Source organism: Rattus norvegicus, chromosome 8 (genome assembly GCF_036323735.1).
Source record: "Rattus norvegicus strain BN/NHsdMcwi chromosome 8, GRCr8, whole genome shotgun sequence".
Lineage (NCBI taxonomy): Eukaryota > Metazoa > Chordata > Mammalia > Rodentia > Muridae > Rattus > Rattus norvegicus.
In genome coordinates, this window is record NC_086026.1 from 124968253 (window position 1) to 124986003 (window position 17751).

General features: G+C 45.9%; 1 long non-coding RNA gene across 2 annotated transcripts in view; it reads right to left on the reverse strand.

Moving 5' to 3' along the window:
* Positions 1–1862: 1862 nt before the first annotated feature.
* LOC120094286 (uncharacterized) overlaps positions 1863–17751 on the reverse strand; it is a 49425-nt gene continuing 33536 nt past the window's right edge. For both annotated transcript variants that reach the window (XR_005488544.2, XR_005488542.2), the window contains one exon: positions 1863–2304. This is a non-coding gene — a long non-coding RNA (uncharacterized LOC120094286). The remainder of the gene's footprint in view (positions 2305–17751) is intronic.

Sequence of the window (17751 nt, forward strand, 5' to 3'; positions counted from 1 at the left end):
TTGTGTGACAAGGATCCCTTACATGGAGTGCTGGCCAAAAGTTCTCAACACTCACCTACATGCAATCCCTCCGACAGTGAACATTTGCTAAACAGCCAACATGGATCTTCCTTAAACCCCTTTATCTATCGGGAATGCCTAGTACAGATTTTTGACACAATGTATCAAGCAACAAGCATTAGTGGAGGACATTCTGGCTTTGGACTGGGCGATAGGAGAGACACAGAGGCTCCCGAATTTCTTTCCTGCATTCTCCTGATGAATCCTCAGCACAGAAGGACCGGAGGGATTGAGCCCAGCTTCTAGAAGAGACTGACCACACCCAATCTCTCAGTCAAAATCCAGTGTGAGAATGTGTCTCCTTACACCATCAAACAAACAAACAAACAAACAAACAGAACTGACACAAAACCCAAGTGGACATTCTTTTCTATATTAAATGGTAACCAAGTAGGAGGGAAAAAGGAAAAAATAGACTTTCATAAAACAGGTCGCCACCTGAGCAGCTTACTGATTAAAATGTGATACAGGTGATGCTGGCTACATGGTTCTTTCTCAAGGTTCTTTCCTTCCCATTTACTTGTTACCTTCTCCCACCCATCCCTCTTTCCCTCCCTCTTCCCTCCTCCCTCTCCCTCTCCCTCTCTCTCTCTTTCTCCCTTCCTCCCTCCATTTCTTTCTCCCTCTCATGGTCTATCTTTATCTCCCTCTCCCTTTTTCTCATTTAAGACATGGTCTCTCTGTGTTGACCAGAATGGCCTCAGATACAATCATCAGCGTCTTGGCCCCAGTCTTGTGAGTACAGGGATAACAGGCATGCATGCACCTCATATCTGGAAACCTAGACATTGCCCAGAACCTATCATAGGCTCTGTGCTTTTGCTAAGAAAGCAGATTCACTTAATGTAGACTGTCTACAACTCCCGCTTAAGTCAGGGTCCCAGCTAATGTACGACAAAGTCCTTGTCAGAGATGATGTGCTTAATTTTTAAAACCTAAATTACTATTATTATTTCCACTAGTGGCGATAACTAGTAGGTGCACAGGATTGGGTTTTTTTTCTGAGTTATCTAGTGCTTCATCAGAGCACCGATCTCTCTAGAATTTAGCAGGTAGGCAATGCCAGGATGAAGTCTGACATATCATAGTTGGCTTTCAGGTTTCTTGCTACTCTTCTCTTATGTTGATGAGATTATGATGTATACATTATTTAGATGATATGTGTGTGTGTGTGTGTGTGTGTGTGTGTGTGTGTGAGACACAATACTAGTTTCAAAAAGTGAAATGGGCTGGAGAGACAGCTCAGCAGTTAAGATCACTTACTGCTCTTCCAGAGGACCTAGGATTGATTCTCGGCACCCACATGGTTGCTCACAACCATCTGTGACCCAGTTCTAGGGCATCCGTTTCCGATACCCTTTTCTAACTTCCATAGGCACTGTACTCACGTGCACATGCTCACACAGAGACCCAAGCACATACACATACAAATGACAATTAAAATAGTCAGACAGGCTGCCTGCCACCTCCTCTCTGCCAGCTACTGATTGACAAATCATTAGTCTGCCTTACATCAAGGAGTAAGAGCTAAAGGTGGGATAGGAGAATAGCCATGCAAGAAAAACAATTCAAATGCAAGCCTTACTGTGGAAGAATAAAGTAGGTGCTTTTAGGCTGAAAGGATGGCTGGGCAGTTAAGGGCGCTGGAAGCCCTTCCAGAGGACAGGGATCAGAAAGCAGTACTCACATCTGATGGACCTGTAACTCCGCGTCCAGGGGGTCCGATGCCCTCCTCTTGCCTCCTCAGACACCTGCACACACACACACACTAAAAATAAAGTATCAAAACAACAGCTAGAATGTTTTAAAAATGTTTCATTGTTGCCTACTTTGGAGGCTACAGGTTACCCATTGTTAGCCTGTGTGGTGCACACCTGCAACACCAGTTATCGGAACAGGAAGAGTCAAGGTGGAAGGGAACTGATGACTTCTTTGTTTGTTTGCTCGATTGTCTGTTTGAGTTTTTGTTTTTGTTTTTTTTTTGTTTTTTTTTTTCTCTTAAGTTGGCATTTGGGTTGATCTTAGGACAGCGGGTAAGAACTTGAACATTTTAAACATACTCATTTGGGACATTTTTCTCCAGTGTCTGTGAATTTACACGTTTGGTATGTGGCCTTTGTTTGTCAGGCCACATTTCCACTCCGGCGCTAAGGTTTTCCCACGCTGGCAGCCGCTCCGTGCACAATGTGACTATGAGCTTTGTTGCCAAGGTCTGACCTCCAGTTCCTCCCTTTCTTCCTTTAGCTGAAAAAAAAAGATTTGCATTATTATCTCCCACCCAAGAGTTATTTCAAAAACAACAGTCAAGCAGGCAACCTGAGTTTTAAAAACTGACAAGCTGTTAAGAGCACAAAAGGAACAGAGAGCCCCCGCCCTTTTCTTCCATAAGTAATGCAGCTTCATTATTAGTGTGTAAAAAAGCATTCTGAAAGCTGTTTGTTTAGCTTTGTTTTACATGCATTGGTGTGAGGGCATCAGATCCCCTGCAACTGGAATTGCACACAGTTCTGAGCTGCCATGTGGGTTCTGGGAACAGAACCCTAGTCCCCTGGAAGAGCAACCAGTGCTCTTAACCCCTGAACCATCTCTCTAGCCCTCCTAAAAGTTATAAAAAGAAGAAAAAAGGTCATACATATTATTTTGAGAATAATCCTAAGGGCATCCCTATTTAGACACACTTGCATGAATAAAATCAAATCAGAGGTATCATTTTGTAAACTGTATGCTTCCCACACTTAAGACAAGTGTTTCATGAGCAGGCACAATGGCTCAGTGATTGACGGTGCTTCCAGTGGACTAGAGCTCCGCTCCCAGAACCCACAGCTACTGGGCAACCCACGACTGCCTGTTCCTCCAGCCCCAGGAGAGCTGATGTCCTCTTTGTCCTCTACAGGCTCCTGTATACACATGAACATGCCCACACACAACGCACATATATGTGCATGATCAAGAGTAAAACAAATCTTTAAAATGTTATTATCATCATTATTTGTGGGGTGTGTGTGTGTGTGTGTGTGTGTGTGCGCGCGCACGCACCACAGTGCCTGTGTGAAGGTTCAGAGGACAACCTCATAGAGTCACTTCTCTCCTTCTATCTTTCTTTGGATCCTGAGAGCAAACTCAGGTCATCAGCCTTGTGTGGCTTGTGCTTTTACCTGGAGGGGTCTACCCAGACAAACATCCTGTCCTGTTAAATTAATTAAATTAACCCTTAAATGAAGAAATGTGATAATTCTTCCAAACATGAGTTATTTAACAGCTGAAACCATTGATCCATTACTGCCCTTGTTAAAAACAAAACCTTGTTTATTTTTTCATTTGTTCGTACATTTACTTATTGAGACAGGCTCTCGCTAGGTAGCCTGGGCTGGCCTGGAAGTCAGAATGTTGATGAGACTGACCTTATGCACAGAGATCTGCCCACCTCTGTGCCTCTTAAGTGATGGCAGGCAGGTTCCCTGGACCTGGGGTTGTATACAGGGGGTTGTGAGTTGCCCGATGTGAGTGTTGGGGACCAAACTTGGGTCATCAGTAAGAGCAGGAAGTGTTCTTAATTGCTATGCCGTTTCTCCACCCCCCACTCCCACCCTAGTGAATTGCTGTTCTTGCTCTGACAAATTATTTGACAGAAGAAACTTGAAGGAAGGAAGGAAAGAAGGAAAGAAGAAGGGAGGATGGAAGTAAAGAAGGAAGGAAGTAAAGAAGGAAGGGAAGAAGGGAGGGAAGGAGGAAGGAAGGACGGAAAGAAGGAAAGGAAGGAGGGAAGGAGGGAGGGAAGGAGGGAAGGAGAGAGGGAGGAAAGGACGAAGGGAGGGATGGGTTATTTTGGTTCAGGGGAAGCATGGCCAGAGGACCTTGAGGCAGATGGTCACTTGCATCCAGTCAGGTAGCAAGGAGATATGAACTCTTCTGCTCAGTTCAAGTTCTCTTTTTATTTGTCCAGGCTTTCAAGCCAGGGGACAGTGCCACCCTCACTCATGGGGGGGGGGTCTTTGCTACTCAGCCAAATCTCTCTGGAAACTTCCTCTTAGGCACACCTAGAGGTGTGTCTCCTAGGTGACTCCAAACCCTGTCGGGTTGACAGTGAACATCTTCCATCGCACGTGTCCATCACAGAGTGTGCACCACATTTCCTTGTAGGCTCTTCATTGCCCGGGACAATGTCCTTCAAAAGATACATCCTACTGCAAGCTGTGGGATTTTCTAAAGAGGAACCAAGAGAAGGTTTGCTATTCAGTGAGCAAACTGTAAGGAGAGAAAGGCTACAAGACCAGGACTTGGATCTGGTGGGGACAGAACAGTGATGTCTGGTCTGATTGTTAGAGCATTCACAGGGCAGGGCTCAAGCAAGTCCAATGGAAAGGGCCACAGCAAATGGAGAGCCACCACACTGAGAGGGCACAAAATCACAAGGGATGGGGAGCAGCCTTGTGAGTGTCAGTAGCACTTGGGTGGGGCACTTGGCAAATCCGTCCTCGGATCTTAAATCTTTTTTAAAAGTTGGGCTAAGATTGTGAACCTCAACCTACAAGGTAGGATCCCTGGTTTGTCCCTGAGGAGAGAATTGCTTGAGTAACCTTGGGTTTAAAAGAGTCTATTTGGGGTAGCGTATTTGTTTATTATTTAGAGTCTCAGGTAGTCCAAGCTGGGCTTGACCTTGATACATAGTAGATTATATATTCTGATTTCAGGCTGCCACCTCCTCTACTCCTTCTGGCGTTCTGGGATGATAGACATGTGCCGGTGTGCCGGCTTTACGTGGTGTCTCCATTGCTCTGCAACCCTGGCCCCTTACTCAGGACAGGGAACCTTCAGGCGTGGCCCCAGAGCCAGAATGCCAGCATCATCTTGGGCGTTCCTCTGCTATGCAAATTCCCAGGCCACATTCCAGCCCAGAAATGCACTCAATCAGAAACACAGCGTCTGTTTTCAGTGAGCCTCCAGGTGATGGTGATTGGCACGCACACTCACGGACCAGTGGACCGCAGAGGAGGGAGGCATGCCTTTCCCATGAGTCACCTGATAGGGCTTGGATTTATTGCCTTCAGGTGTTTTAAGTCAAGGGTAATTCAGCCAGTGGCATGTTAACACATTGCCCACAGCATAAAGAGAGAGTAAAATGTATTCCTCCACACAAAGCACATAACTAGAGCGGTTTCCTCCTTCTTGGCTGCATTCCATGCAAGTGATACAAAACGAACGCTGACCTCAACTATTTTCTAAGAAATTAAATAGGGGAAAACAACAAACCCACGGGTTCCACCTATCCCCAGACACCACTATTTCTAACTGGCTGAGTGCTGGTGCTCTGGAAGCATGTGATGTCCTCGTGCCAGCTCCGCTTTAGATTTCCGCGCAGGGCTGTCTCTCCGAGAGTTCTTGATGGAGTCTGCATGAGCTGCTGGCAGGAGTCAAACACAGGAATGCTGGCTCTGCGTTGTGCTGGCCAGGCTTGGCAGGAGACCTTTCTTTAGGTTCTGCTGAATTAGTTACTTTTCTCAGTGTGGTCAAAAACAGGAGAAAAGGCAGCTTAAAGGAGAACCAGTTTATGTTGCTTCGTGGCTTAAGGGGTGGGCGTGGGGGTGGGGTGGCGGTGGAGGGGCAGTATTCCAGGTGGGGAACACAAGGAGGCCGGAGCATGGTCCATTAGGCTGTAGTTAGGGAGCAGAGAATGAAGTGAGGCCGGAAGTGCTTTCATAAAACCTCAAGCCAGCCTACAGTAACCCACTTCCTCCACTGAGGCTTCAGGTTCCACAACTCTCCCAAAGAGCGCCACCAGCTGGGGCCAAGTGTTCCAACACAGGAGCCTAGGAGACGCGTCTCATTCAACCATCACAAACTCTAAATGTGCTCGCAGTGTGCAAGCCGGGGCTCTAGGCCTAGTGCTTCTGAGAAGATGGAGAAGGCACGGCACGCTAAGCCAGTGCCTCTGCTCCCCCAGAGGGATTCCCTCGACACTCCGGTTTCAGTAAAATTACAATCCCCGCGAGCTCTGCTTTTCCGACACCTTCTCTTGTTTCATAGACTACTTATAAGTACAATCAAACACCCCTAGTACCTGAAGGAAGGCATAAGCCGTAAAGAACCACCCTTGTTTTCTTTGCCAGGAAATACCACCGAGCTTCCTCGATCCTTTCCAGAGGTGGGCCACACATCACATTCCTTACTGGCCATCTGGAACAGTGGGAACCTTGCAACTGTGGAGAAGTCAGCCACGCCCACGTTTCCAAGCACATCCTTAGACCCAAAGCAGAAGCCACGGGATTACCCAAGAATCAGCTCTGAGGCTCTGAACAGACCACCCAGCTCTCTTTACACATAGTGCTGTAGAGGACTGCTGTGGGTGTTTTCTAGTTCTTCCAATATGGAAGTATATTAGATATACTAGATAATATAGTATAATATATATAATAATCCATATAGAGCTATTGTGGGTTTGTAAAATGTGTTACATTACTGATCCTAGATCAAGGATTGTGAACTCTGGTATTATGTTAATTTTCTATTGCTGTCCAAACAAGCAAACAAACAAACAAACATCTAAGGAAAGCCCAGTAATATTGCTCAATGAGTAAAGGCGCTTGCTGCCAAGACTGACCACCAGATCTGGTCTCCTAGCTCTCAAAGTTGCTTTCTGACCTCCACACACATTCTATGGAATGCACAGGCACACACACACTCATACAGACACAAACACTCACACACACACACACACACACACACACACACACACACACACACACTTCACTTTCTTCTTGCTAGGAGCTCACTGGGCAGCTATCTGATGCTCATCCTGAAACTGTAGCAACCATCCCTCCAGAGCCCCAGGTTCTGTACGAGATCTCTGCCACACACAGAGACAGATCTTTTGGGACAAGAAACCAAGATCAAATCTCGGTCCTCCGGAAGAACTGAAGAGCCTTGATTAGCCCAGGAGTTGAGAGCTGGAAGTCTGCTGGAGGTTATTTCAGAAGAGAACTCACAGTGTGTAAAAGAGCAGTGACAATTTCTTTACTCCTCAAGAACCAGGGCTCTGTTACTATATAATTTTTCTTTTATCTTAAAAGCTCCAGGCTGCAGGCCACCCAGTCTGAGTCTTCTGGCCCAGAGATTATAGCATGGATGGCTGGAGTGCTTCAGCCATTTCTGGGCACTAAGTCGCACATGTTTTCCTTTGGGGCTGTGCTAGACTGTTGCTTCTGAAGTTTCTGAAGAACCAGCTTGCTCAGGATAAGAAGAAACAGTTACCTTAAGTACAATGAAGGGCCCTGAGGGTGTCATTCACAAAAAGGTGCAGGGGGTGAAGGCACGGCTTGGTGGGGGAGGGGGATATTTGTTTTTGTTTTTAAACTTTCCCCATCACCAGTAACTTTTACAAAGCCAGTCTTGTGCTGAAATATGGAGAAGCTCTATCGAGATGAGCTGATCTAAAGTTGCTGGCAGGAAAACAAAGAATGGGAGCAATTAGAATGACTTATCTCGTCTCACCCCACTGGTTATCAGCAAAGCAATTGGACGATTGGACACAGCATTGATTTCCAATAGATAGTTTTTCTTAAGAATAGTGAACACCCTCCATTGCTATGTAGCACAGGGCATGACGGGAGAGCCTTAATTTCAAAAGCAGCTACCTGACGCTGAACATTCAATTGAAACGTTTATATACCAACAGAGAAGTCCTAATGAGATCCTTCAAGCAGTAGACTGCTTGCCCACCTCACTAACTGTCACACTAGTGCAAAGGGACATTGACACGCCCTCCCTGTTTCCTGATTGGGTACACGTGCAATTGTAAAAACAATTGTATTTATAAAAAATATGGCTTTTTAAAGAGGTAAATATTAACTATAAAAAGATTTCTCTTCAGACCCACAGAATGCCTTAAGAAATACCCGCTTGACTGTATCCCTTTGGGGGCTTCATCCTTGAGACTCTCAAAGTTTACCGTGAGTTGACATCTGGTTGAAAGGAGAAAGTTTCTAGCCGAGTGCTTCTGAAACTTGCTCATGAAGTCCGGATCTTGTTTAAAGGCCATGTTCAGATGCAGTGGGTCTGCCGTGAAGTCTGCGATGCTGCCTAGGGACAGGTACAGGGGCGCCTGGGGACAGGTACAGGGGCTCCTGCCGCCCGCAGGTCACATTCTCTCTTTTGCTTACAGACAAGGTTTCACTGTAGTCTGGGCAGGTCTCAAACTTTCTCTGTAGCCCGGATAACCTGGAATTTACAATCCTACTGCCTTTGTCCCATCCCTAGTGTTGGCATTATAGACATATGCCACCACATCCAACCGGGCCGGTTAGTTATCGTCATTTTGACACACACTAGAGTCACTGGGGAAGAGGAAACCTCAATAGAGGAATTGCCCCCATCAGATTGGCCTGTGGACCCATGAGGGGTGGGAAGCATTTCCTTAGATGATGATTAATGTGGAAGGGCCCAGGTTCCTGGTAGTGGTGCCACCCCTGGGCAAGTGATCCTAGGTTCTACAAGAAAGCAGGCTGAGCAAGGCACAGGCAAAGTATTATAATAGCAGCATTCCTCCATGGCCTCTGCCTCAGACCTGCTTCCGGCTTCCGGCTTCTGGTTCCTGTTTTGAGTTCCTGCCTGGCTTTTCCTCCTCCGGTTGCTCTTTTGCTCACAATGTTTATCACAGCAACAGAAAGCAATTAAGACACCAGCTATGGGCTTATTTGAAGTACCAAGGACCCAGAAGATCTGTAAACCGAGGCAAGAAGGGAGAAGACCCACAGGCCAGAGCTACAAGCAGCTGCGATCTTCAAAGGCAGGCCTTTGACATAACCACCAGTTGCAGATATATTCCTACAGGGCGTCCCACCAAGCTGTGAAGGAAAGTGCTTTATGGTTTCACACTGGGAAAAGCTCCTCGGTAAAAGGGATCCATTTCTTTTTGTATTGGGAAACCACCCAGGGTCTTTATTTACTAAAAGCTAGGGATGCCTTTGGGGCTTTTGGTAGCCATAAATGTTCAAGCCCCAAAGCCTCTGGTTCTACCACAGTCAGAGTATGGAGATGCTAGAAGCGGGGGTGAGGGTGGGGGTCTGACTTTTCCTTACTTCTTTTTGTTGGCAAACCGAGACCATCCAGATTCCAGAACCCCGGCCCGCCTTCAGTGAGTCAGCGCCGTTGCCCATCCCCAACAGTCAAACGTGACACATTTCCACCATCAACCACCAAATGTCGCATGGTCTCCCTACGCGCATGCACTATACCTGTTTTAAAGCCTGTTCTTTCGTGGGCTGCTGCTTTCCATTCCTGCTCAGAGGCAGCCATTTTCATACTGCCCCGCCCCCGCCCCCCCCCCCATATGAGGTCTGTTGCGTGGTGTGATTTTGTGGCATTCCTTTGCCTTGCGATCGCTTCAAACAACAACAACAACAACAACAACAACAACAACAACAACAACAACACTACTACTTAATCTTTTTCTGGAGTAGCTCTTTCCTGGAAACCATACAGAGAATGCAAATAAAACTTTGAGGCACCTTGACGCCAAGGAGGGAAGTAGACTGCTCGTCTTGTTACATAGGGGCTTTGTACTTGTATATAAGTGTTCCCTGCACCTCACCTTAAGCTCCCACCTATAAATCCATAATAATTTCTCTCTAAGAGTTAGCCATCGTGGTCTGAATGTTTTGTTCTTCAAATCCGTGAGACAAGAAACCGAAAGCCTTTCGTTTAGGGCATCTTTGGTGGCCATCTGGCGTCTGGGACTCTTGACTCCCCCCATCCGCCAAAGACTTTACTGTTCTTCAAGACACCCCGATGTACCCATATCATTCCCAACCGTTTGGCAGAGGGAAAGTAGTTGCCGGGAAATCTTTAACCACCATGACATGTGTGGCTTCATTGAGATTCACTTCAACTGGCGACTGGTGACATTCATAGCCGCCTTATGAAAACCGAGTCTGACAGTAATGACTAGGCAAACTGTTTGCTTTCTTGTGGACTTAGGGCTTTCAAGGGCTTTGCAGACAACGGCAGGCCTTGACGAGATGCCACTGCATGCTAGCTGAGCAAACACCCAGTGTGTGCTGGAGGACTTCTGTTTGGTTAATGGAAATCTCACAGCTGAGCAAACTACTGAGTGCTGTTTGTCAAGAGGCCTTTCTTTTCCTGTGTAAACCAACCAGGAAGGTGAACTCCTTGGAGGTAACCCACAGGGTGCCTTCTAGGCAAACAGCAGATCTGTAAAAAGCCCTCTGTCCACTTCTTCCCTGTTTGTACCTGATGGCTTTGCTGGAGTGTTTTCAAATTCCAGTGAGTTCTAATGCAAGGAGTGCATTTATCCACTCTGTCCCTCACTCTCCTTTCACCCCACCATGTAATAATTAGAAACACCGCTATTGATCTGATTTAGTTTGCCCTAGAGAGTGGGATGGTTTTGCAATAAAAGCTTTCAACAATCCTTGTAACAGACTTGGAGTCTCACCTTATTAAACGGCCAGGAAATAACTTTCCGCTCCACAGTGTCTTGACCATGTGAGCTAATCATGTGAGCGAACACTCTGTGTTTATTTTGTAAAATGAACTGAAGACAAACGAACACCCCCAGAACAGCAGTCTCTCTTGAATCAATAAGGGCATGGAATGCTTGTTCAATGAGTGAAAACTTTTTGGTGTTCAACTCAAGTTTCTTTTAAAGAAATAGCTATCTATTTTCTCTAAGTCATTGTAACCTTTCCAGAGATACCTGTATCTGCCCCTGTTTCCATCCTATCTTAAACTGGCCTAGATAGAGCTTGTTCAAGTCACAAATCATGGCACATGGCTTGTCTGCACTGGACTCATCTCTACATATTGAAAGGTCAGCAGAGATATCCATGTTTTTATGTTAAACTATTATCTATATGTGAGTGTTCCTGCTTCTCTGCATCTATACCATGATCATGCAGTGCCAGTAGAGGGCAGAAGAGGGCATTGGGTTCCCTGGAACAGGAGTTGTGAACCACCATGTTGATAAGAAAACATTTCTACATTTCTTCCCAGCATCAAATCTCATTCGTTTATTTTTTTAATCTCTCCCCACAAGGAATAAAATATTCTGAAAGGAGTAATTAATCCAGATTATTCACTGCTCTATTTGCAGTGTGGATAATAAAGCCCAGAGTGAGTGTGAGAACATGGATGGATGATGGATGGATGGATGATGAATAGATGGATGAATGGATGGATGGATAGATGACAGATAGATAATGGATGGATGATGGATGGATAGATGGATGATGGATGGATGGATAATGGATAGATGGATGATAAATAGATAGATGAATGGATGGATGGAGGGATGGATGGAATCGATCATGGATGGATGGATGGTGGATGGATGGATGATGGATGATGGATGGATGGATGATGAATAGATGAATGAATGGATGGATGGATAGATGATGGATAGATAATGGATGGATGATGGATTATGGATGGATAGATGGATGATGGATGGATAGATGGATGGATGATGGATGGATGGATGATAAATAGATGGATGAATGGATGGATGGATGGATGGAATCGATCATGGATAGATGGATGGATGATGGATGGATGGATAGATAGATGATGGATGGATGAATGATGGGTGGATGGATGATGGAGGGAGGGATGGAGGGAGGGAGAAATGCATGAGCTAAATGAAGGCAGGTGGCAGAAAGTGGCAGGAGCCTCCTGTGAGCCATTTCTTCTTTCTGGGACGGGGGTTAACTCAACATCTTCTAGCAACTTATGTCTTGATGTCAACTACACTGGTTCTCAACATCAGGAGGGTTCTGCTTCACTGTTTAATATTACCGAGGGCATTCTGTGTATATTTGTATTTATGTGGGTGTTCATATGCACATGTTATGAAGGGCGGGTGTCAAGGCACCATTTCTCTCTCCCACACCCTTGCTCTTTGAGACAGAGTCCCTCACTGGCTTGGATCTTACTCAATAGGCTAGACTGGCCGGCCCGTGAACCTCTGGGAAACCTGCTCTTTGCCTTTCTACCCTGGGATTATAGGCTCACAACACCGCACCCAGCTTTGTACCTGGGTTTCTGGGATCAGATTCTGGGCTGCTTGCTTACAAAGCAAGCCACCTGCCCCGTCCCCCTTGCCCTAGACCCCCGGCTAAGAGAACGTATTGGAAACGACAAAAGCCCATACTAAAGAAGTCCATGATTCTGCACCGTCCATAATATAGACCTGAACCTTTGAATGGATCAGGAATAAGGAAGCCATCTCTGTGTCCAGCTTCTAACAATGGAGGCCACTTTCTGCAGACTCAAACTTTCTAACCTTGAAAAATTCTACTGGAAGGAAGTTACTGAAACTGCAGTGAGTATCAGTCAGACGTGGTGGCCAGGTACCTTTAACCTCAGGAGTGGAGGAGTGTTACAGAGGTATCATACCTTCAAAGCCAGACTGGGCAAAATAGCAAGACCCCGTCTGTAAAACCAAGGTCTGGAGATGGAATCCAGGGGAACTTCTGTTCTTTGATGCCCAAGTACCTTGGCTTACACCTCAGAACCAAAAATAAAAATAAAAACAAGCAGATCAATAGAAAATACTGATAAGACAAATAATGTATGAAAATACCAAGGCCCCAAAAGATTCTGACTTCCATGTGGGGGGATGATTTCCAAGAAAAATATAGGATGCTCAGCTACGTTCTAATTTCTGATAAGCAACAGATTATTTTCTGCTTTACTACTTCATGGAGCATATGCAACATAAAAGCTATTCATTGCCTGAAATAAAATTGTAACTGGGCATACTATGCTTTTATCTCCCGCACTCAGCAGTTCTGAAAGAGGACAGTGCCACCGATCCAGAATTTGAATCAAACTTTATTATCTACTCTTTTTTCTTTTGCTCTACGCACACAACCCAAAAGGGAAAACTCTGGTTTGTTTGTTTGTTTGTTTGTTTGTTTGTGATTTTGTTCTGAACTCATAGAGATCCGCCTGCCTCTTCCCTTTGAGTGTTGGGGTTCAAAGCACGTGAAGTCTGTTATGTTTACAGTTTCTACTTTCTGTTTCATGGATGCAGATGTGTTTCAGTGGTAGAGTCCCTGCCTAGCATGGCCTAGGGCGGTTAGGGTTAGCTCCCAGCTCTGCAAAGCCAACAGGAAGATGCCCAAGATCGTTCAGACACCCTCCAGGTACCAATCTTCTAGGTATTTTCCCATGGAATGAATTGAGATTTTAATGTAGAATAAGGCCAAGAGCTTTTCTAAGTATGCATCCCACAAACCTGAGAGTAAGTATCCACATCCAACAACGTTTCATTACCAGCAAGGGTAATTATATCTAGATAATTCCGTGGATAATGCACTGGGGTCAGGTTAAAGGTCGGCTTCAACACTGGAGGGCATTGTGGAAAATTCACTTACTTTGGATGCTCACTTCCTAATAGAAATCACAAACCTCCCTGGGAATTTGGAAATCATCTCCATGGCAACAGGTTCCCACCTCTGCCACGGAATGGAGGGTGTGAAATTCCACAGAAAAGATCCAATAGTTATGCAAGCCCGACTTCCCAGGCAGTAGAAAAGCAAAACAAATGTTCACAAAATAGAAATAAATATCCAAACTTGAGACTGAATGGCCTTCAGAATATTTACTCTTTTTCCGAAACCGTCCTGACGAGAATGGAGGGATTGCTTTGTGATATTCAAGGACCCCATCCTCTTTACTGCAACCCGTGCCCAGTAATGAAAAGTCACCACCCCAGTATGGAAGCAGGATACATACATTAACAGACAGCCAGATGAGAGCTATTTAAAGGAGCCAAGTGCACACGTTGTTGCACCATTTTTTTTTTACAAGTATATATAAAATGTGAACGGTTCGAGTGTAGCTCAGTGGTAAGATGCTTGCTAGGCTCAAAGCCCTGGGTTCAGTCTCTAGAGGGGATGGGGAGGAGGAGGGGAAGGAGGAGGAGGAAGAAAAGGAAGGTTTCCTTCCTTAATTTCTTTCTTCTCTCCCTCATTTCCTCCCTCCTCTCTCCCTTTCCCCTTTCTCTCTCTCTCTCTCTCTCTCTCTCTCTCTCTCTCTCTCTCTCTCTCTCTCTCTCTCTTCCTGAAACTAGTGTTGAAAATTACAGTCTATGCTGGTTTGAATGAGAAATGTCTCCCATTGTCTCATATCTTTGAACACTTGCTCCCAGTTGATGATGTTGCCTGGGGAGGGTATGAAACCTTTAGGAGGTGGAGCCTTGCCAGAGGAAGTGTTTGGCTGGGGGGATTGATCTTGAGGGTGTACAGCCTGGAGTTGGCTTTGAGGGTGTATAGACTGATCCGATTTCCAGTTTGTTCTCTATTCCACATGTGTAGTTGAAGATCTAACCCACTCGGGTTCTTCTGGCTGGTTCTTCCCGTGCCTCTTCCGCCACTGTGGACTACCTTTCTGGAACCGCAGGCCAAAATAAACAGTTCCTTCCTTTGCTCAAGGTGTTTTATCTCAGCGACAGAGAGTAACTAATGCAGAGTCTCTGGGCCACGGTTGCCTGGTCCCCGGTTTTGCTTTTGTTGCTTTTATGTTTTGGTCAGTTTTGTTCTGAGATAACTGCCTCACTGAGTTGCCCAGGCTGGTTTCAAACTCGTGATACTCCTTCTCTCGCTCCCCCAGCACCGCCATGCCACCTGCTGTGCAGTCAGTTACCCCGAGGTCCATCCCTGAGGTGTGTCTACAGCTGTTTTACTCTACAGTGTCAGTGCTGCTGATGACAACAGAACCTGGGTTCTGACCTGTCCCCGGCAAGGCTTGCTTTTTGAACATTAATTGGTAGCTGTTCTGAAAGTTTGAAACCCTTAGCAGGTGAGGCTGGGCTGGTTGGAGGAAGTCCCTGGACACATGTCTTTGAAAGTTATTCTGGTTCTGTTCCAGTTCTCTCTGCTTCTTGGGAGCCTATGGTGTTAGGAGTCTCTGCCATGTGACCCACTGTAATCAAGTCTGCTGTGACCTCCCCACTCCGATGGAAGACATCCTCTGAGGACGTTAATCCAAATAAATCCCTTTTCCCTTCCTTTGTTCTGCCTGGTATTTTTGTCACAACTGTGAAAAGTAGCTGATAAACTGTGTGTGTGTGTGTGTGTGTGTGTGTGTGTGTGTGTGTGTGTGTGTGTGTGTTTAATCGTTACTCATAAAACGGGGGAATCCTTGGTTAGCTAGATAGTAGACTAAGTTAACTGTCAATCTTTGTATCCAAAGGGACACCTGATTTCAGTAAATAGAGAGGAGATGAAGCAATCAAATCACCTGAAGTCAGTCTGGCCTCCACATGCATGATCCGCTTACATATAGGTATACCTACATACATGTAAACATACACACATACAAATAGACATAGGACTCAAAGGAAGAAGAAAGGAGGAGGAAGAGGAAGAGGAAGGAGAAAAGAAAAAAGAAGAAAAAGGAGGAGGAGGAGGAAGAAAGGAAAAAAGAAGAAAAAGGAGGAGGAGGAAGAAGAGGAGGAGGAAGAAGAGGAGGAGGAAGAAGAGGAGGAGGAAGAGAAGGAAAAGGAGGAAAAGGAGGAAGAGGAGAAGGAGGAGAAGGAGGAGAAGGGGAAGGGGAAGGAGAAGGAGGAGAAGGAGAAGGAGAAGGAGGGGAAGGAGGTGAAGGAAGAGAAGGAGGAAGAGGAGGAGGAGGAAGAGGAAGAGGAGAAGAAGGAGGAGAAGAAAAGGAGAAGGAGGAAGAGGAGAAGGAGGAGAAGGAGGTGAAGGAAGAGAAGGAAGAAGAGGAGAAGGAGGAGAAGAAAAGGAGAAGGAGGAAGAGGAGAAGGAGGAGAAGGAGGAGAAGGAGGTGAAGGAAGAGAAGGAAGAAGAGGAGAAGGAGGAGGAAGAGGAGGAAGAGGAGGAGGAGGAGAAGGGGAAGGAGGAGAAGGAGGTGAAGGAAGAGGAAGAAGAAAAGGAGAAGGAGGAAGAGGAGAAGGAGGAGAAGGAGGAGAAGGAGGTGAAGGAAGAGAAGGAGGAAGAGGAGAAGGAGGAGGAAGAGGAGGAAGGGGAGGAGGAGGATGGGTAGACAAGAATTACGAGTAAGGGAACAAAGCCCCCAAGTGCTGTGTGAGCCTGGCCCTTCTCTAGAGAGCTCATGAAGTGTAGTGTGGTCCACTGAGAACACCCTACACCCCCAGACTGAGGAGAATCTACTCTGCTACTGCCGCCCAGATATGATTCCTTGGTCACTCCTCATCTTAAAAATGCAACAGGGCCCCAGACCTTAGTAGGCCCCAGACTTTCGCACGACTGACTCTGACTCCGTGATAGAAGTAGGGTACCACTTGGGCTGTAAAGCTCAGCAAGCAGACAGCACTCCCTGCCAAAACTGAACCTAAGACCTGATCCGTCGAAGTTCCGGGAAAGTCTCAAAATGTTCTAGCCTTGTTTTATAGCTTCTGTAGTTCTGCTTCTGGCTAACTGTTCTTGTTAACTGAAGTATGTCATCCCAGAACATGTGTTTTTCCCTCTCCATTAATTTATTTATTCACTTGGTCACAACTTCCTACCCCCACCCCTTCACCTCTGGGAAGAGGCAGGTCCTGCCTGGGTACCAACTCACCCTGGCACCCAGAACACAGCTTTTGTGTTTAAAAGCTCACCCTGACAAAGCCTTGGGGCTACACTGGTATCCCAAGCACCCAGTGGAGTCCCTGTGTCAGAGCAGTCTTCTCTGGTGAATTCCCCGCAACACAATTAGCTACTGGAGAAGCTAGACCTTCAGGTGTCATATTTTTTTCCCATATGCCACGACTGCATCTGGGGTACATGCTGTGCCAACATCCTAGAGACAACCTCAATTAGATGCTTTCTCTAAGGGATGGCCGCCCAGCAGTTAGCTTTCTCACACAGGCTAGGAAACTATTGACTCAAACTCCTTTGGGTTCTAGTTGCTTACAAGATCTGAGGCGAGCTTCTTGCTCAAGGATTAAAATCACAATAACAAAGCTAACAAGGGACAGCAGAAGAATCTACATGCGTGTCCCTTAGAATGAAAGTGTTTTAGAATTCAGACTTTCCATTTCAAGGTTTTAAGATATTTGCATAGACACAGTGAGAAATCTTGGGGGAGGTACCCGGGCATTAAAATGAGATTACCTCATGTTTTCCACAAAGCCTATACACAACACGTGAGGAGCATTAGATGGGACTATTTTCAGGCTTTGACTGTGTGATCTGTCACATGAAGTCAGATGTGGAAGATTTTGTTCAGACTTTAGAACATCTCAGATTTCAGGGTTTGAGATCAGGGAGGCCCAGCCGGCACGCGAACAGGTCTAGATATTTAGCTTAAACAAGCAGTGGTTCTGAGTGAAAGAAAAATCTTCACATTCAACCCACAGAACTCTTTAGAGGGGTGACTACAGCTTCCTTTAAGTCCTGAGGAATGTTGTACCCTGGTCTTTGGCCCAAGACTATCTCCCCAGTCTTGGACTTGTCGAACTTCCTTATATTAGGGTAATTAGTTATTTTTTTTCTGTTGATATGGTAAAACACAACAATCAACACAACTTATAGAAGGAAAGGTTTCCTTAGGTTTTACAATTCCAGATAGATAAGAGTCCATGGCAGCCAGGCAGCAAGCAGCAGTCATGGCGGCAGGAACAGGAAGTTGAGTGATCACATCTTGGCCCATAAGCACAACATAGAAAGGGTGAACTGGATGTAGCCTAGGACATTTTTGTCCTTAAAGCCT